The 22,164-nt window shown below is 41.2% G+C and overlaps 1 protein-coding gene across 1 annotated transcript in view; it reads left to right on the top strand.

The window, feature by feature from the left end:
• GRIN3A (glutamate ionotropic receptor NMDA type subunit 3A) overlaps positions 1-22,164 on the top strand; it is a 75,932-nt gene that overhangs the window by 1,307 nt on the left and 52,461 nt on the right. The window lies entirely within an intron of this gene.

Consider the following 22,164-nt stretch of genomic DNA (forward strand, 5'->3'; position numbering starts at 1 on the left):
AACGCTCTTTCTATTCAATTTGTTCCTTAAGCACATAGCCATTGCTCTGTTGCATCAAAAGGGGGGGGCTGACCCTCTGAAATATACGAGACCCTCAGATTTCTTAGATTGGTTAATTGATCAATTTGTCGATTTGCCAGATTTCAGTGTTTGGATTCTTTGTCTCTAGCTGTGGGGGGTGGTAGCAATGAACTGGACAGACAAATGCTTAAAACAAGTTCTAAAACCGCCTTATTTTCCACCTCAAGGCGCGGGGGGGAGGGGGATAGATGCACGGCTTTGTATTGTTGCTGCATGCCCAACTAACAACACAACCGTAGGCAAGCAGACTTGAACTGCAACGAAAGTAGCTTGTGGTGCCCTTCTAGTGAATCTTATCACATCAAGAACCAACAGAGGAGAGCAAAGAGTTAAAGTCAAGTAGCTCAGAGTGAAAAGGGAGAAGGTGCTCCAGAATGAACGGGTAAATCATAAATCTTGGCCCCAGAAGTATCAAGGCAGCAGTCATGGACAGTACACCTTCTGTGTACTGTCCGATGTACATTGCTCTGTGATGTCCTGGGATTCATCTAACAGAGCTTTGGAAAATCTCACCATGTGCCTCTAGCTGCATATTTGGAGCCTAATACCTTTAGAAATCTGTCCTTTTTCCAAATTATACAGTCCTGAACCTAATATCAAACAACAGACGATGGTACCCCATTCATTGCATCAGAAAGAGTCGTTTAGATTGCAAACATAGAATTATCCTCCCACCACACACACGCACACAGCGCTATGAGAGTAAAACATGCCATTCTCATCCTATTTCCTATTCTCTATACAAAATCTAATTATTAATGTATACTGACAAATCTAAACATTGCAATTACCAAGGAAAACAGTATATTTCTTGAAGTTTGCTCCTCAAATAGTAATCAAATATCAAGTAATCTTAATAAAAATGGAGTAATTACATCAATCATTGGGCAAAAGATGTCAGGATTTCTTTCATTTTAGCGTCAATACAAATTGCACTGAACTTTTGACAGGTCATTAATTTGGAGGCAGACGTTTATGACCAATGACAGCAAGGAGCAGAGACAGCCTTAGCATTCTTCTATTCACTATCCCAAGGAATGTATCCATACACAGATGGGATAGTGCCCTATAGACTAACAGATACAGTCAGTCTATAAGGTGCCACAGGACTTCTTGTTGTTCTCAAAGATACAGACTAATACAGCTACTTCTCTAAAACTTCAGATTGCCATTTACAACCTTTGCCAGGGGGATGAGTGATAGATATACGGTAGAAAACAAAATCACTCTTCCTACGACAAAACAGAGTCAGTGGTAAGGAGAAAGTATGAATATTATTGGCAGTGTTGATTGAAGTATGTGGGGAGACAGTATTTTTATGTCAATATTCTTTGAGTTTTGAGACTGAAAACAGATATTTGAATGGAGAATTACAAATGAAGCATCAGCTGTGTAGTTTTACTGAGCTTTATTCTTAAAAAGAAATTTCACAACACCTTGCAATGCAGTAAAATAATAAACAGCTAAAGATCTTCAAAGCCAGTTCAATGTGGGGATGATACCCAGAGATGGAAATACCAGGAGGGGTGGAACAAGATGCTTTTCTGCTTGTTCAAATTATTCATCATATATGCTGGTTTTGTGCCCCAGCAGATTTCTCTAGTAGCTGACACCAAGTCATGGGACATTTTGGGGCACCACTGGTCAGCGGAAATCAGCTGATAGTAGCTTTGGGGCATTACCCAGAAAAATGAAGATCCATTTTTAGAGTACAGGGAGAATCCCAGATGAAATGGAAAACGTAGGACTTTTGACATCTAATTTGTGTTTGCTTGCAAAATCTAGCTTACTACTAGAAAGGGCTTTGTAATGCCAGACAATCCTGAGAGCCAAATGATATAAGTTTACTAAGCGTGTGGTTTCTCCAGAAGTAATATTGACCCACTTGTCCCAAGTAAGTCTGGGCACTTGTGCATAGTCTGTGCATTTTGGCAAATGGGCATAGGGAGAAGGCAGGCTTCAGTCAAATATAATAATTAAGGAGGGAACTGATTTTGTTTGCAAAGTAGTAATGCTTAGTTGCAATATTTGACTGTAGTTTTAGAACTACATCATCCTAAATTTGATTGGAGACAAATTCATAAGCTGATAAAGGATCTCTCAATACCATACAAAGCTTATTGTGTTTCATTGGCTTTCATGTGCAGTTTTCCCCATCCCACACAGTTGAAGGCATAACAGAGACTCTGCCAGGAACCTCTTTAAAAGGTGGCTTGTGGAACCTCCAGCTTTCCAGGCAAAGGGGTATTCAGTTGATTCTTGGTTTTGTTTGGTTCCGTTTCCCAACTCCTGCTGAGTTATTCTGTTTCAGGGATATTTCCTATATGTACCATATGGCCACATCTACACTAGCCCTCTCCTTTTGGAAGGGGCATGGTAATGAGGGAGTTCTGCATATGCTAATCGGAATATGCAGCACCTCATTAGCATAATAGTGGCTACATGTGTTTTGAACATCCCACTTTCAAAACACACGCCACCCATGCCACTTTCTAAACACACGCCTTTCAAAAGGACCCCCTGATTTCAAAAGCCCCTTCTTCCCATTTGGTTTTGGGAAGAAGGGGCTTTCAAAGTCCGGGGGGGCCTTTCAAAAGGCCCCTATCTACACAGGCAGCATGCATTCTGAAAGCAGCACTTTCGAATAGCACACAGCTGCTAGTATGCTAATGAGGCACTGCATATTCATGACAGCACCTCCTTAGCACCTGATGACCTCCCTTATTACCATGCCCCTTCTGAAAGGAGGGGCTACTGTACACACAGCCTGCTAGGAATAGGGGGCTTCCAGACCTGCATCAAGGGCCTTAAAGCAACCAAGAATCATGCCTTGTGTGGAAAGCCACCCAGGAATTGGTAATGCTTTCCGAATCTGCATTCTGAAGGCACCAGAGGCATTTTGGTACCACAACTATTGTTTTATATCTTTCTTGCATAAGGTGAAAGCTCCTAGTTGTTCTGCTGTCTGCCATTAAAAGCAGTAATGTGTGCTTGCTGTCCTATCTTAACCAATTTCAGAATCAAAACCTCCTGAGAAACTGAGAATTAGCCCCCTGTCATTTTGGTTCCACACTGTGTGTGTGAGTGTTCCCCAGAAACAGTGTGATTCTTGTTTCGAGAATGTGCATATTTTCCATAGGGATTTGTGCACTGCCAGCAATAGAACTGGTTGAATTGGCAGTGCAGGGGACTGTGGCAATCTGTCTATAACCTTGGCGTACATAAGGGAAGGGGCATACAATGGAAAGGTGTCCTGGTTTGTATAATGGGTTTTCAGGAGTGATTGGACAGCCCTTGCTTAGAATCTGGGAAGCCAATATTGGTGTCAGTTTGGGAAATAGTATCGGAGGGGTAGCCATGTTAGTCTGGATCTGTAACAGCAACAAAGGGTCCTGTGGCACCTTATAGACTAACAGAAAAGTTCTGAGCATGAGCTTTCGTGAGCACAGACTCACTTCATCAGATGCATGCGTGCATCTGATGAAGTGAGTCTGTGCTCACGAAAGCTCATGCTCAAAACTTTTCTGTTAGTCTATAAGGTGCCACAGAACCCTTCGTTGCAGTTTGCGAAATATCATCTGTTCCTTCTATGTTTTGAGTTCTTTAGTTTCCTCGTTTAATGCATTGGCTCCAAGCGTAATTTTCTACATTATTACACACCTCATCTAACTGAAAATCACCTCCTCGCAGTGTGACCTACAGATTATCAGATTCACAGAGCCTATTTAAGGCTTTTGGCATTTCAGACTGGCTCTGCCATATGGTGGCTTGACTCATCATAGTCCCCGTGTCAAGAGGTTTTGTACTTGTAGAAGAATTGGCTAATCAGTGCAAAATATTATATTATTTCTGGGTGTGGTCTAGGAGGTCTTCAGTTGATCCAGATCAAAGAAAATCTTTTTTTTTCAGAATCAACAAGTACTGTATCTAAATTTCTAAATGAATATTTCAAAATGAAAAGTCAAATCACTAACTTAATACCCCCCAGATTTTATTTGCTCAAATTATTTGATGTTTGACCCAAAATCACCCCAAAATATGTTCCTTTGTCAAATGAACTATTCATTGAAAAATAATATACCCACCTCTAAGCATAAGGGCCTTGAATATGATGAGAACACACTTTCCTTTCCACTAGAATCCTAAGATAGTAAGAAATAGCAGTAACTAAAGTCAGACATGTTAAATCAGCATACCCCATGAAATCAGCATGCCCATTCAGCATTTTTAAAGAGGTGACTGAGGCACCCACTGTACTATAAATGCTTAAATGCTTGGAAGACTGAGGAAATTCCAGAAGGCTGGGAGAAAGTTCATGGTGTACCAGTATTTTAAAGCGGTAAACAGGATGACTCAGGAAATAATAGAACTTTCAGTCTGACATCAATCGTGGGCAAAATAATGGAGTGGTAGTGTCACAAGGAGACCACTGCTGCACCCCATCTCGAAGCAGTCACTAGCTCACCCAGTCGCAGTCAAGGTGGTTTATACTTTTATAATAAAGTTTAACAGTTTCAAGTCAATACCTGTCCTTCAGCTTCAGGGTCTCTCCTACCAGGGATCTCCGGCTCTCCAGCTCCTGATGGTCCCCTTGCCTCCTCCAACTCTGCTCCCTTCTTAGAGTCACAGCAAGGGGATTGCTTCCTTTAGTCTCATGATGCCTTGCTCCAGGGACTCATTGGATCAGTTTGCCCTACTCCAGTGTGGCCTCTGCTGACCAGGATTCACTCTTTCCTGCCAGGGTTCCATATGCCTGAGTCCTTTCCCACCAGCTGTTTCTCAGCAGCCCTATATAGGCCCTTTATAACCCCACCCTCTTTTTGGATTAGGCTACCTGCTCCAGTCCAGAGATGCTGGGCTGATCCTACCTGTTAACAGAGACCTGCCGCCCTATGATAGGTGGATAGGGGACTTGATTAATAAAGAAGTAAAGGCAAATAACATAACTTATTCCTGACCACATGTATCTGACTGACAAAGAAAATAGTGTTGATGTCATGCAGGCAGATTTCAGTAATGCATTTGACTTTATGCTCAACATTGGGATTAAAAAGTAGAGTGATAGAAAGTTAACATGTTTTATTGGACCTACTTCTGTTGGCGAGAGAAAGAGAGAGACAAGCTTCTGAGGTTACACAAAAAGCTCCATGTAAACTTGAAAGCTTGTCTTTCTCACTCGCAGAAGTTGGACCAATAAAAAAATATGGTCTCACCCACCTTCTCTCTCTAATATCTTAGGACCAACATGGCTACCAAACCACTGCACACATAATATTAAGATGGCACGTTAGACGACTGGGAATTGATAAGTCTCAAAAATTAACTTCAAAGCTGGGAACAATCAGCAAACAGGTTTAGTGGGGTCCTCAGGGATCCATTGTTGGCCCTATCCTACTTAACATTTTTAACACTGCCCTAGAAAAAAGCTTAAAATTATCCCTACTAAAGTTTGCAGATGACACACAAATTGGAGGAGTGGTAGATAATGAAGAAGACAGGTCACTTATACACAGCAATCTGGCAGACCTGCCAACAGGAGGCAAAGGGACAGTTTCTACCTGGTCCCTTTGAAGTGCTGTGGCAGCGTGGAACTGAGGAAGGAGGAGTCAGCAAGCAGCACTAAGGGTTCACGGCCCTTGGGCCTGCCCCTTTCACCCTTGGCCCCACACCTTCCAGGGGCACTGAGCCAGGCCTCGCCCTGACCTTGCTGGAGCCTGCGGTGGCTCCTGGCTCCACTGCAATCTGAATACAATGGCAAGCAGGGCTCAAGCAAACCACAGACCTTTTAATGTGGCTAAATGTAAATTTGTAATCAAAGAGCAAAGAACACAGTCCATACTTACCCAATGGGGGACTCAATTCTGGGTAAAGATTTGGGGTTCATGGTGATATTTCACTGAACAAGATCTCCCAGAGTAGCACTTTTGCCATGAGGGATAACATGATCTGTGAGTGCATAAACAGGGGAACTGTGAGTAGGGGTAAAATCTTGACTTCAACTGCTGCTAGAATACAGTGTCCAGTTCTGCTGAAAACGTCTCAGGAAGGATGTTGATAAATTTGAGCATTTTCAGAGATGGGCCACAAAGCAGATGAACAGATTAGGAAAACGCACCTTATAGTGATTGGGCTCCTGGAATCTACCTATTTAGCTTAACAAAGAGAAGATTAAGGGAAGATTTGATCATCATTTTAGTGTCTACCTGACTTACTTGACTTAAATGCTTCTACTCTGGGTGGAGCATATGTCTTCTGAGAATATTTCATAAAACGTTCTTCAATCTAGCAGAGAAAGGCACAGCATGGTGCCATGGCTGGAAGCTAAAGATGGCCAAGTTCAGAATGGAAATAAAGCACAAAGTTTTAACAGTGAGACTAATTAGCTCTTGGAACAATTTGCAGAGGCCATGGTGGATTCCTCACCAGTGTTTTAGGAACTATTTGGGGTATGTTCTATGGTCTGTATTATGCAGGGGGTCAAACTAAATGATCACACTGGTTTTGGAGTCTAGCCATCTAATTATGTATGTACGCAGTATATTGCTAACTACACATATCTGAGCAAAATATGCAAGTACATATTCCAGGAGGTTGCACAATGATGGGGAACTTTTTGATTTGTTCCCGGATATTTGCTTCATTGACTCTCACTTGAAACGAATTACCCAGCTTTCAAGCATTGAGGGAGACGGTGAGCAGAGAATGCTTCCAGCAGCTGCCTGGAGGGCTTCCATTTAGCATTGCCTTGGAAAGATTTGATCTGCAGCTTGCTGGCTAATTAACTTCTATCTAAAAGGTTTCAGTCACCTGATTCTGAATGGCTGCAGTCAGCAAATGGGGAGTTGGGGAGAAATGCACAGGTGCGCCATCAGCCATCGCTAGTGAGGAGTAAACAGGGAAATTACTGGGAACATCATTATAGCAGATAAATCAAATGTTGGAACATTCAAAAGTGGGCATCGCTTCCCTTTTCTCGCCAATGTGTTTTTATTGCTGGTTTCTCTTACCCACTCTCGTCTGTGGTGATAGCCTCCAAAGCTGCTTGTACGACTTGACAAATATTTGGGATGCATTATACAGGGCCTGAATATGCTGTACAAGCACATTTAAAATGCTTCACATTTCCCTAAAGGCTGACTAGGCTGGTCTTCACTCATTTAAGAGAGAGAAAGACATCGTCACCCTTGGCTTTGTATCTCAATTCTGACTCAAAAACAATAAAGACGTTCAAGGGTAAACAAGTGTTTCTATTTGAGTCGCATCTCATTTGTAATATGAAGATAAGACTACAGGATGTAGCAATTAACAGCCTGAGGGACCAGCTAGCTTTTGCACTCAGACCCTTTCAGTCATGAGTTCCAGCTCCCCATTTTAGTAGCCTATTTATTCAGAGATTTTTCATCTGATGTGAAAAAATCACTATTGTTTTGGCTCAGTTAAATGTTTGCTCATTTTCCATTTTACAGGCATAAACTATGGGATCATCTCTTCAGAGCTTGTGACATTTACTAGTATTTATTAATCAAAAAGCTCACCACAGGAAACCAAGTGCTTATTAGGATCTTTCCTTTACTGAGTATGGAAGCCTCATTATATAGGATAAACATAAACTTTGACTTTTTCAGCTAAATATCACCCTCTTTAAAATTTATATTTCCGTTATCTTAGGTATAATTTACCTTTTCTTTTTCCATTAATAATGAGAAGTTAATATTACTACCACATTGGAAGGGAACTAAAATGAAACAAAGCTTTTTAAATGGCTTACAATAGTGACGATTATATTAAAATGAAGATTTTACAAGTGAATTAGTATACACCATTAACCGTCATAAGGAAAAGCAAATACATGACAAAAACACATGCATTTTTAATGCCAGACTCTTAAAACTGAAAGTGCCACTGCACAATGGTATGCCTGACAGGCAAGTATACCCAGTAATTTACTGTTCTTCCCTGGAGGGAATCTGCTTTGCTCTGGGAAAGTTTTTAACATAAACTCTATTTTCCCAGTCATTACACAAATCACACACAAAATGCACCATATGGCTTTTATATATATATATATATATGGAGATACACATCTCATAAAGCTGGATGGGACCTCAGGAGGTCATTGAGTCCAGCTCCCTTCCCTCTGGGCAGAATCAAGCCCCATTCTTCTTTTCTTTTTTATTTTCAAATCTCTTTGCCCCAAACATCCTCCTCAAGGATTGAGCTCACACTTCTGAATTTAGCAAGCCAATGGTCAAACCTCTGAGCTATTCCCCAGTGACAGTAAAGATGATAACTTGCCTGCAGTCCATATGTGGAATTCCCACTTTCAATGGTAAGCTGACATCATAAATGATGGTCTGACTATGATCCCAAGATGTGTTCCCTTCTGTTTTGTGAAACTACAGGTTGAACCTCTATAACCCAGCACCCTCAGGACATGACCAGTGCTGGACAAGAAAATTCACTGGACAACAGGAAATCAATATTATCTAATATTATCTAATAATACCAACACTTCCTTTGCTTACTTGTCCCTTAGAAGATATTTAGTAATAAATTAGAGCTAAATAGTAGCACAGAACACTGAGAGCCAGAACTGGTGGCTGTAAACAAACTATGGGACCATGGGAAACATGGCCACATCCACGATAAATTATCCTCTGGCTAACTAAAATTGTGCTGGATTACAGATGTTGCCAGAGGAGCGGGTTCAGGATTAGAGAGGTTCACCTTGTACTTGTGTAATCTCCTGTGCAGATAATGATCTGTCACTGTGCTGAGTGAGCTTCCAGTCATCTGGAGAAACAGAACATGCAGTCTGTACTCATGCAAAACTCCCGCTGACATAATGAAATTGCCTACTTCAGCTTTCCAGCACTCTCATTTAAAGCTTCTATCACTAGTAGCCCTTGAGGGACTGGGGGTACGGACCTAGGCAGGCTGCTAGTCTGATAGGGCATATCAATTCGTATCTTTTGTCTGAATAAGAGATGCAAGACCAAGGCCAAAGCAAGCTATGTAGTATGTGCCAGCTAAACAGTTGGCTTCCAAACCTAAGAGAGGAAAAAAGATTAGTCTTTAAATAAGACCATTTCGGCAGGCTCCTGAGTGCTTGAAATTTAAGCCGTTCACATTTTTTTCAAAGTAAAACTTAAAAGTCAAAACAAGCACTTCTGTTTGTTCCTCGGAGATTAATGGTCAACAAAAAATCCTCTTTTAACTAATCCATTCATTAATTGCCTTGATACAATACAGAGCTATGTACTAGTCCCACAAACAGCCTCTCACACTTTATAATGTATGCTGATATCCTCTGATCAAAGACCTTGCTGTGGCAGCAACCCCAATGAAGTCAAAACTGCCATTTATTCAGTCATGTCTGGGACCACTTATCGGTGTGAATTCTTTGCTTGGGATTTGGTACATACATGTCTGCTGAAGTAATTAATGTGCTTTCATCCAATTATGCCCATAAGATCTCTTTAGTGAATGTAATCCTTCACACAATATTTATTACATTCTCACCATGCTGAACTTTATTCTGAGTTATCTTTAATTGTACAAGTATTAAATATGTCAGTCTGAGCTGCTAATGGGAAAGGATTTGATCCCTAAATACAGCTGTATAGGGCATTAAAGCAAGCATTGGGATCATCAGGAGATGGACATTCACTGCCTTATTTCATAATTCCTCTTTCCCCTTGTGTTGTCATACTCATTCCATTTGTTACAGTTCAGAATATAAAGTCTCCATCATAGGAACAGTCTTTATCTTCATGTTTATACAGTGCCTGGTACAACAGATCACACTTCTCAAAGGCCGCTGGGCACTACTGTCAAATTTATATAATCATTAGCATAGATCTGATTTTTAAAGGGACTTAATGCCCATAATTGAGGTCAGCTTTTCAGGAAAAGCATTCAGGCACTAAAAGAAGCACAATTTTACCACCAGCTCTGATTTTGTATTGGTTGTATTGGTTTTGTACTACAGATTTTAATTTGTACTTGGCTCTTCCAGTGAGAAAAATTCCATTGGTTGTAAAGATTTTTATTACCAAATTTTACTACCAGTGAGACAGAAGGTCACATCCTCCTCCAAAGTCAGAGCAATTCCTATATAAAGAATTTGTAGTTGTTTGCAAGGAATGTGTCATTTGGGGAAGGCATTTACCATCTGTGGAATTTTGCTTACTAGAAGATCAACATTCAGATTAATATCTGTGGTGTAACCCAGGCAAAGGGGGTGCCTCTCATGAAAACATGTGGATTGTTAATGAATTGGCCAGAGCTGTGGTCCTTTCCAGCACCATGTGAAGAGCAGAGTAAGCAAGGAAACCACAATGCATAACTTAGCCAGTAATTGTATCACATTTTCTGCTTGCAAAATATTTGAAAGAATGTAACAATTTCACTTTATGGACTGATCACAAACAGTTCTCTGCAAGAATACATCCATAATCCACTGCAGACCACAGGATTCTTTCCATCCACTTCAATGAGTTTACACTGGGGCCCTAGTTGAGATGTGTTGATTATATGGTTGGTTAAATAAGTCACAGCACATAGTTCTGGGCTTTGATTGGATGAGTGCAAGGACTTTGGGGAAACAGTCATCTCAGATTTAATGTTATTAACACACACACTGTTTTCAAGTTCACTTTCTCTGCACATCTTTCCCTGTAAAACTTGATTGCTAAGATGTTTATGAAAGCAAAGAAGAAACAGTACATGCATGGCTGAAGTGAATCCATTTAAACATTCCAATAAACGTTTGCTGTTTGATTTTCAATGTGTTTGTCAGAATAAATCAATATGTGTTGAAACTGTAAATCTTGTAGGGGCAGATAATTTAATGTATTTACAGCTGTTAGTGCAGTTGGGTCTGGAAGATATTACTTTTCAAATAAATAAATAAAAGTAACAACATTATAATATATTCTTCAACCTTAGGCTTAAATTTTAAGCATCCTCTACCATTTTCTCTACTTTAAAGTCAAAACAATTTGAACACAATTGCTCTGTTAAAAATAGCCACGACATCTTTGTCCATTTCACATGTTTTGATTCTAATCCTTTTATTCACTTAATTAAATTCAAGGCAATTAAAATTGTTATAAGTATCTTTTTTGCAGATTAAGCAATAACAGTTATAATCACACATTAAATATTTAATGACTATTTAACTAACAAAGAACTTGAGTAAAGATGCTTGGGGGGAAGCAGAAATGAAAAATTCAAGGTGGTAAAGAATACTACTGAGAACTTGAAGAAGAAACTCAGTACAAACAAATTTGATAGATCTAAAAGAACGGAGAAATGAGTGGACCAACAGGGAGACAAAAATAATCTATTGATTAGAGTGACAGATAACTTTTGGGACACCTGCAGTCAACTTTTTTGTCTGCAACAGACTTTCTCGACGACCTTGGACAAACATCTTAATCCCTCTGTGCCTCAGTTCCCTAGGCATACAAATGCAGATAACAGCAGTGGCCTGTTTCCCAGGAGAAAAAAAAATCCATTATCGTGAGGTGCTGCTCAGATACTATAATACTGAGAGCATAAGTACTGAAGATAGAAAGACTATCATTTAGAGGCAGCAGTTTCATTTTTGAAAATCTTCTACAGGAAGATTAATCTCTTGGGACAAGGACTACTGCCTAAATTGGAATAAGTGACTAGGAGTTGGGGGAGTCTTATTTGAGATTCCTGAAAAGTCCTGACTCTCAGCAAGCAGGTGCTCAGCAATTTCTGATAATCAGCCCCTTTTTAGGGTATCTGAAGCTGAATCCTCAGGACTTGACCAGTGCCAAATGAGAGAATTTGTCAAATCACGGGAGGTCGAACTTGTCTAGCACATAGCCAACACTTCTATTGCTTGCTGGGCTCTTAGAAGACAGTTAGAGTTAAATTACAGCAAATAACAGCACAGCAAACTCAAAGCCAGGACTGGTGGCTGGACACAAACTTTATGGGACCACAGGAAACTTGGCCACACCATAAGTGGACATCCGGCGAACTAAAATGATGCTGGATTATGGATGTTCTCAGACAAGAGAGTGCCGTATTAGAGAGGTTCAACCGGTATGCCAATAACATTTGTGTTGTTCATTACTACTACTACCTATTTCTTAACTACTGCTTTTCCTCAGAAGATCGCAAAGTGCTTCACAATCTTTTATCTACTTATCGTCACATAACCATTGCAAGGAAGGGAAGCATTATTACATATTTTAATGTGGCAGAAGAAGTAGCAGTGAGTAAAATCCTTCCTGCTACCATAAGGCTATCTTTGTTCTCTGGTCAAGACCCCAATTAAAGTAAACCTGGATTTTGCACATCCAGGGTGGAATACGAGCAAGTTTCCAAGGGCGACTGTAACAGCGCCATCACAAAAGGACAGGCAAACACCTGTTGGGGTGCTTTTGGCTTTCCAACTCCTCCTTCAGTACAGGGGGCTGGATTTAACCACTTCTCAAGGTCCCTTATTGCTGTGCATTCCTATGGTTCCCTGAAGCTTGGAGAACTGGGCCACAGAGAGGCTAGGTGACTCACTTCTTCAGTAAACCTGTGACAAAACAGGGATTTGAATCTAAACCCCAGATGTTACATTAATCCCTCATCCCTGAACCATTCTTTCTCTCTCATACATATATGTGCAGTCCTAGAGCATTACGATTACAATGCTGCTGAGCCCAGTTTTCAGTGCACACTTATAGGAGACGGTGCCCTTGTAACACACTTAGGGCTCCAGACCTGTTTCCTTGATAGAGGCAAATCTCCCATGCCCTGATTGCGTGTCTGATATTCCCAAACCCCAAAACAAGTCCCAAACTTTCCTAAAATTTAAATAACAAACATTTGAATGTACTGATACTACATCTCCTTACACTTCTGTAATATAGTGAATTAATTTGGGCCTTTATAAGAAAAAACCTATGAGCAGTGATTAAAAAATAAAGAGACTATAAGTTACCAATCTGCATTAACATTTTTAAAGGCTTATGCTTGAGGAGTTGATTTATAGGTTATAAATCCAAGGCCACACAGCTAGCAAATGCAAAAAGACATACAAATAGCCAGGTACCTGATTTCTCAAATTACTCGGAGAGACTGGTGGTAATTATTTTCCACCCTGAAGTACTTAGCTGTATTCTAAGCAACAGATCCTGCAAACTTTCCTCAGGCGAGCAATCTCAAACTCCAGAAAGTAGTTCCCTTGTAGCTGACAGGATTATTTCTATCAAAAAGAAATGCTTAAATGAGTCAAAGTTGGAGGAGTGGGACTGTGGAAATTGAGTAAGAAATAGGATTCCGTTTTAATAAATCCTGCTGTCAAAATAAGTTTGGGCTTAACTGAAATGGAAGAATTTGAATAGTGTAAAAGAGAACGTTAAAGACACATCCAGGAGTTGAGTACATGTGTATCAGGAGGCGAGTGGAGCTGAGCCGTTGGTACCATCCTCGTGTTTCTTTGAAGCAAGTACAGAGTGCCATCTAATGGCCCATCAAAACGAAATGTCAGTGCTAGAGTCAGCAGACGGAGCTCAGCGTATGAATTGACTTATTAAATAACATTAACATCTCCGTGCAGCTTCATATCATTTGCGGGGGAGGTCACAGAACACGTATTTGTGAAAGAAAAATGAAAGTTGATATTTGTTGCATCATTTCTGCCAAGATCCTTTATTTTCTGGTTTTCAGGCTGGAGGCCAGCCATGCTGCTTCTTGGTTGAATGGCATAACACGTCAGGGAGGTAACAGTGGAGAAAGGGGTGAAATTCTGCCCTTATGAGCGAGTTTCAGTAACAAACATAGAGCATCTCCATAGTCACTCTGTTCCCTGGAATAGATCATTCTTTTTCGTCATCACATAGCACAGTTACTCAGTCTTGGCCCAGGTGATGCCCCAGATTTTTTTTTTCCAGACAGGTGCTTATTTTGCCCCTGTTAGACTCACAATTGTACTTGTGCTTTGTACCTATACAAGACGCAAAAGTGGTTTATGAGGGAGATGAGTGTGGATTAACTGCTGGGGTATCCCTACAGACAGTTCTTGAGCCATTCAATATTAAAAGCCAGCACACTTGGCTTTTAAAGACGTTTGAAGCAGTTGATTTTTCATCCCCTGCCAATTGTAATTTGTTTCTAGTTTCCTTACCCTCTATTTCAGGGATGGCAAAATACAGCCCATGGGCTGGATCCAACCTGCCAAACTTTGGGATCAGGCCTATGATGATACTCTGGGCCACCAGTGTCTTCAAGCCTAGTGGAACCTTCAGACAGGTTCCTGCTCCAGCGCAGTCCTCGCAGTCCCCACACAGAGATGCACACATTGGCCTCAGCAGCTGGCAGCTTTGAGCAGTGGTGCGGGGAGGTGGGCTTGCCAGGCACGGGAACCTTCCCAAGGATCCCACCGGGCTGCTGATAGGGGCACCACCCAGCTAGAGCCTGCAACTGGCACTCCACTCGCTCCCTGCTTCTCCCTGGTCCAGGTCACAACTCCCTCCTTCATCCGAACTCCCTCCCAGATCCCACACCCACTGTTGCACACCAATCCTCTGCTCCAAGCTCCCTTCTGTATCCAGCCTCCATCCCAGGTCCTGCACCTCCTCCATTAATGTCATAGAGAAGCACAGCCCCTAATCACGCACCAAATTCTTGCAGTGGCCCCTCATCAAACTGAGAGCCCAACCCTGCTCTAATTATATCATCAGTGTCTTAAATTGAAAACCTCCAGCTAGGATTTTAATGGCTATTTCTGGTTTTACGTCAGCGATCCAGAGTGGCAACCTTATTCTCATGATTTAAATGCCCTACCTCAAAAAGATGGAATGAAATGCATCTGAAGGTAAAATTCACGCAGTATGGCATGCCCCTAGAATGCCATTAGAACAAAGGACTTAGGAGTCAGGTGGTGTGGAAGGTCTAACAGAAGCCATTTATAGTGGAAAATCATTTCTTCTGAACCACCATACAGCGATCATTTCAGTCACCATTGGAGTGCAGCCAACACTGTGTTTAACTGGACAGAGTAATATACTGCACTGCTTTAGCGCTAGAAACTGAGTGTCAGATCCTTTGATATCAGGTTGTTCGGTTGAATCCAGTTTGGAATCTTGGCCAAGACACTGAGGTCAGCAGCACCTCAACTTTCATAGAGGTTGCCTTGGGATTTCTGATGAGTTCATGAGGTTAGGGCTTTAGGTTTACATCTCAAGTGAAAGATGATGCCAGAGGCAGGGCCTGCCTGTGCGGTGACCCCAACATCATTCTAAAACTACCAATGTTCCCCCTAATTTTTTCCATCCATGGACAGAATACATTTTATTATGTGCACAGAGGCATGTGCAGGGGTGCACCACCAATAGAAACACAAGCTGCTGGCTGTGGGCACTGTGGATGCTCTGTTAATCAGCTGAGTGGCACCTGCATCTCTCCTTGGATGGCCACCCAAACATACAGCTTAAGGGGTACACTGAACCAAAATGCCTAAGTGTCCCTAACTCTAGTGACCTCGTTCGATCCTTCCGAATCAGCACAGGGTGGAATGGCTTCAAAGCAATGTTTGCTACAGTGAGATAAAGCTGTTTGGCTATGAAAAGGGCCTTACCAAACTCACAGTCTATTTTAGTCAGTTTCACAAGTCACAGGGTTTTTTAAAAAATCAGAAATCTCATGACTTCAGCTGTTTAAATCTGAAATGTCATGGTGTTCTGATTAGAGGGGTTCTGACCCAAAACAGAGTTGGGGGATTTGTCATATTACTGTAGAAGGGGGTTGCAGGACTTTACACTTACTTCTGCCCTGCTGCTGATAACAGTGCTGCCTTAAGAACCGGGTGGCTGCAGAGCGGAGGCTGATGCCTGGGAGCCCAGCTCTGAAGGCAGAGCCATCACCACCAGCAGCGCAAAGATAAGGGCATGGTATGGTGTGCTAGGCCTTCAGACAGCAACTGACACCTTCCGGTTGCCCAGTTCTGAAGGCAGCACAGAAGTAAAGGTGGCAATATTGCAGCCTTCAAAAAATAACCTTGTGACCCCCCCTGCAACTTCCTTTTGGATGAAGACCCCCCAGTTTGAGAAACACTGGTCTCTCCTGTGAAAGCTGTATAGTATAGGGCAAGAGTCAGAAACCTTTTGAGGCAGAGTGCCCAAATTTGACCTTTTGACCTCTATGTATGGTCCAAGTGCCAGTGATACTTTTTAAAGTTACTAATAGTCCTACAACAGCTTCTTTAATAAATAAGTTAAGGTGCAGAGCTTCACCCGTTAGGTGGTGGCTGGTAGCATTAGCTGGTCCTTTGTAATCCGCAGGCAGCCTGGCTTTGAGCAAGCTGTTGCCTGCATGGGGGAGGAGGGGCAGGGCACAGCTCCTTCCTCATGTGCCAATGAAAATTGGCTCACATGCTGGTCTTGGCACCCCGGTATAGAGTGAAAGAACACAAAAGACCAGATTTCACGTGTGGCGGGAGACCAAATTTCAGGGTCATGAGTTTGGTAGGGCCCTTCTCATGATCAAATGCAGCAGAACAGACTGGGAACTGACTGCAATAATTCTGATGCCCAAGTCCCTGTTTTAACACCTCCACAGTGTGTTTGCTACAGATAAATAATTGCTTGAAACATAAATACAAACAGTTTAATTCTCCTCAGCCTTTCACTTGCTGTGCAAGGTGAGTGCAAAGTATTGCCATTCTACTACCGTACCCCTTGGCACTCGCTTTCCACACGAGTCCCTATGTGCAAGGCAGATTTAAAACACATTTTAAAAGTAAATCTACCATTCGTTAACTGTAATGGCATATACTGGAGAAAAATGGGTATCATGTCTCCTGGTATCTTTATGAAATTTCCCCCTGTCATTGACCTTCAAAATTCTTTCCTAAACAAACACCTGCAAGTTTTGGAAGTGACATTAGTTATTATAATCTGTAAGTGGCAATGTGGCTGAATAATGAAGCTAACTTCCCTAAAATGGCTGATTATTCATATTTGTGGCAGGTTGGTTGATTCTGCATGCTTTACATATTCCAATGAGTTTGGTGCATTTGTATGTAGTCTTTAGAAATGCAAAGCATCCCTCAGACACGACAACAATCTAGGGCAAAGTGAAATCGTTTTCTAGATGAATTCAGATTAGTCCTAAATTACTCCAAGGTGAGAGATCGTTGTGAATTTTCTTTAAACAAACAATAGATGCCTTGTTCAGATTTGCTTACATGTGGTGTTTGGCCAATTCCCAAACTCTTTTTGACGTAAAGACTATGTGAACTTTAGCTAGTCTAAAATATCTTCTCCCAGAAGCTTTAAAAAATCACCTTTAACAAATATTTCAACAATTCATTTTGCAGTCTTGAATGTTCCACATGTTAAACTATTTTATGTTCTTAGTCACTTGAGCATATATCAGCAAACGGAGTGGCTATTATCCCTGCTTCTTAAGTGGAAAGTATCACAGCACATGGCCTCATTGAGCAAAGGATGTAATTCAGCATATGAGTAAGCCCAGTGGTCTCTCTTCTGAGAATTCTGCCCCAGAGAACCAAAAGAGAATATTTGCTGTACATCATTTGCACCAACTTAGCAAAAGAACATCAATATAATGTAGCTTGAAGTTAAACACTACTTCAGTGCTTTGCTGGAGTGGGGCCTTAATGCTATTTGAATGGAGCTGGAAAAGGTCCCGACGTCAATGGGATTCTTTTGATGACTTTCAATGGAAATTGGATTGGGCCCAAAAGCAAAATTAGCTCAGACCCCAGCCCAACCCACACATCGGAGAGGAGAGTTTGTGCAGGTGCTTGACCACCTGCAACACAGATCCTGGAGAAGACTTGCTGGTAAATGGAAGACTATGCAAAGAGTAACATTGAGAATCCTACCCGGCATATTCTATGTCTCATGGAAGGCGGTACATCCCCTTCCCTGTTTGAAGACCTACCTCCCACCCTTCTTCTCAGAGAAATGCCTGAAGAAAACTGGAGAAGAAGCCTTGCAAAGATTCCAGATTCATAAAACTCTCCGCAGAAGGGTTCTGTTTGGATGCAACCATTTTGCAAATAGATTTGCTTTGGTACCACAATCATGCACATTCCTTGCTGCTAGAGTTGGGTGGAGAAAGGTCATTCCATTCTGTGGAGGATTTTGAGTTCTATACATTTCTAATCTGGCGAGAAGGAGAATGAAGCCCTGGCTCTGGGCCACCTGCTTGATGAGCTGACCTGGAATCCCTAGGAACTGCTTTGAAGCTACAAGCCCTGAAGTCCAGGTGCTTCAACAGCTCACCAGATGAGCCACCAAGGAGCCATATGAGATATCTGGCAGAAAACCAGGCAGGTTCACAATGAAAACCTTGCTTGTGTTCCATTGCCAGTTGGCCAAAATCAAACCAGCACTGCAACATGTTTGACTTCCAACAAATTGGTACCTTCCAGTGAATGACTTTCACCAGAATTTGATTGACCAACTCTACTACTTACATTATTCAAAGGGAAATTTCAAAACCCAACTGGTCCCACTAAAGAAAATAAAGACCATATAGCACTGTGGGCCATTAACCTTCAGGTAATGTGGCTTTAACTTTGTATATTCAGCTACCAAATACAAAACTTCTCAAGTTGTGGAAACAACGGTCTCGCCTTGCTCACAACTGCCATTTTGGAGTCATTTTGGAGGTGCCCTGAAAGGTAGAAGATTTATCCCTTCTCCGCCACTCCACTCAGTGTGAAACTCTGACTAATGTCCATTTATAAAAATGTTACCCCTAAGCAAATGCAGATTTGAGTTGTGCCTGAGACCCAGAGAATCTAAAGAAAGTAATAGTTGCTGTGCATCACTTACTTGTACACCTACTTAGCGAAAGAGTCTTAGCATATGTACTTTTAATTATACTAATAAAACTGTAATAATGTCACATAAAATGCCTCAGTAACAATGCCTCATCAGGATGGCTGGCTTTGTGGAAGAAATTAAAGGGCCGGATCCTCAGATCATGTAAGCAGACCTTGCTCCGTGGAACTCATTGGAATAGTTTGATCAGCTGAGGATCTGGCCTAGAAGAAAACTGAAATGGAGACTCAGCAAATGTCACGTAGCCTGATTTTAATTATATGCAAATAGTGTTTCATCTGTTAAATGAACCAACAGTCCTGATCACAAGTTGCAAGGCAATGAGTACAATCCAGGAACACTGGGCATGTTGTGAGAAGTTCAGTGATAAAAAAAATAACTCTTGCCAAAAATATGCTCTCTGATACAGGAAACAAAGGCAACACAAACCCTATGCAAGTTCATAATTCATCAGAATCAAGGATGTACTCACAGACCACTGAAGAGAATAGGAAGAGTCCTACAGATTTTAATGGCCTTGAGACCAGGCCCCTTTTATAAAGAACTTTAAAATTCTGGGTCAGATTGCCAACTGCTATACGATCAAGTCACTGGATTTATGCAACTTTACCCCTGCTGTGGATCTGTCTCTCCATGTCCAACAAAAACAACAACTAATGGAATTTGATGAAAAAGTGCTAATAAAAATATTTTAAAACATTGTTAATCATCAGGCTCCATAAAGATGTGAGTGTTTTTTTAAGACATAGCAAATAATTAGCATATGTAGAGCTGAAGTTTGATTTTTTTTTGTGCAATAAAACAAGATGTGGGGTGAGTTATATGATCTTTAATTATGGTTTCAAGCTAAACTAGGATGGAGCACTTGAGTGCGCGTACACATTTTAATTCATAGACTAGCCCATTAAACTGGATAAATCACTTTTTTACTAATTTCCAATTTGAGAAGAATATGGAAGGGTTTTCCTTGAGAACTTTTAGAATGAAAGCTTGAACGTAGCTCAATGCACTCCAGTAATTTAATAAATCTTCTGAGCACTGATACCATATGTGCGAGAGAGAGAGGGAGAGGGAGAGAGAGAGAAATATTATTTAATTTGGCAAAAAGCTTTGTCTTGAAATTATGCTGCCTCAAAAGCAATCACTAAATAAGTGATTCTTTCTCAAAAGTTCTTGCGTTCCAAGCAATAATTGGACAATTCATCATTTCAAAGAGTGATGAGTCTACAAAGCACTGACTGAAAAATGTGATAAATATCCCAAACCATGACCAATGCCTCCTATAAGAAGCAAGCTTTTCAGGACCCATATGGTCCAGCTGGGCCTTCAGCTGGGAATGAAAAATTAAGTCCTGTGAGAAAACTTGGAAGCAACCTTCAAACATCTGCAATGTGGTCACAAAGTGCCACAGACTCTGGAGCAAGGAAGGTTCTGATGAACACCCCTAGGTGAGGCAATACAGAAGGTGATATAGTAAAGGGGGATACACATCTCATTGCACTGGAAGGGACCTTGGGAGGTCATTGAGTCTAGTCCCCTGCCTTCTTCACTTGACCAAGCACCCCCTGTTTTTTTTTTATTTGCCCCAGATCCCTAAATGGCCCCCTCAGGGATTGAACTTACAACCTTTGGTTTAACAGGGCAATGCTCAAATCACTGAGTTAGCCCTCCCTTAAGAAGAAGATGAAGAGAGAAGATTCTTCTCTGATGACTGACAGCCCCAAAAAAGAGCTGGTAATCAATTATCCCAAATAAAATAAAAAGTTTCCACCCTAGGGCCATGGTGGATTGCTGGTAAAACAATGCCTTTTGTAACTGCTTGAAGTCCAAGATGGTATTTATGGGCAGGGCTGAGTTAGCCAAAACTGGTATAAATCACATGGATGGAATGTCATGTGAATCATTGTTCCAGTAAAAATTTGGAATAAAGATGACAATAAGTTCCCCTCAAAATTATTTTTGTTCATGCTTATTAAAAAGAATAGCAGGCAAAGAACCAGTACTAAAGCCTCCCATTTAGGGTCAACTATTTAATAATTTTCTTCAGCTTCATGCCCAGGAATATTCAATTGCTATATCTATCTTACCATGGTTATTGGCCCTGACTCAGCAAAGCACCTCAGCAAGTGCTTTATTTTAAACCCAAGTGCCAGTTCCACTGAAGTCAGTTGGATCCGAACCACTATAATCATAGAATCCTAAAATTCAAAGGGACCTCAAGAGGTCATCAAATCCAGCCCTCTGCCCTTATGGCAAGACCAAACACCCTCTATATCACCCCTGTTAGATATTTAGCCAACCTGCTCTTAAATATCTCCTATGATGAAGATTCTACAACTACCCCAAGCGATTTATTCCAGTACTTAACCACTCTGACCATTAGGAAATTTTTCCCAATATCCAACCTAAACCCCCCTTGCTGCAATTTAAGCCCATTGCTTCTTGTCCAATCATCAGAGACTAACGAAAACATTTTTTCTTCCTCTTCCTTGTACCACCTTTTTAGGCACCTGAAATCTGCTATCATGTCACCTCTCAGCCTTCTCTTTTCCAAAACTAAACAAACCCAGTTCTTCCATTTTTCTCTCATAGGTCATTTTCTAGACCTTTAATCATTTTATTTGCTCTTCTCTGGATTATCTCCAGTTTCTCCATGTTAAGGCAGCTAAGCAAGTGCTAAAATCCTTTACTCAATCAAGACCATTAAGAGGATTTGTCAGTAAAACAACTTTTAGCAGGCAAAAACTCATATGTATGTTCCAGTCCACGTTTTGGATATAGGAGCCTACCCCGGTGTGTGCCTGAAGTCTTCAAGAGAAGAAGAGCTAAGATATTTCACACTGCAAATTGTAAAGTAGGGGTTCTGTATAAGAGCAGCCTGTGTGATTTCTGTGTCTCTTTTGAATATATTGGGTACAAAAACCGGCTGAATTTTCAGACTCTTGATTTGACAGGGACTCCCTCTCCAACTTCCACTGTTTAAAGCCATTTAATTATAGCAAGGAATTAATACATGAAAGGGGCTGCCGTCTGTGTGAAGATGACTACTGTTTTTTTTTTTTAATAAAAATGTAGTGAGTCAAGGTTTCAGCACTGCTGGAGCCAGTGGAGAGAACACACCTGACTTTTTATGTTCAAACGATGGTCTCAGATTGATTCTGTGATCAGCTCTCTCCGATTTCACTGGCAATGCTCACACAAAACTCACTGGCAAATCTCAGTAGGACCAAAT

This window comes from Carettochelys insculpta, chromosome 5, assembly GCF_033958435.1.
Source record: "Carettochelys insculpta isolate YL-2023 chromosome 5, ASM3395843v1, whole genome shotgun sequence".
Taxonomy (NCBI): Eukaryota; Metazoa; Chordata; order Testudines; family Carettochelyidae; genus Carettochelys; species Carettochelys insculpta.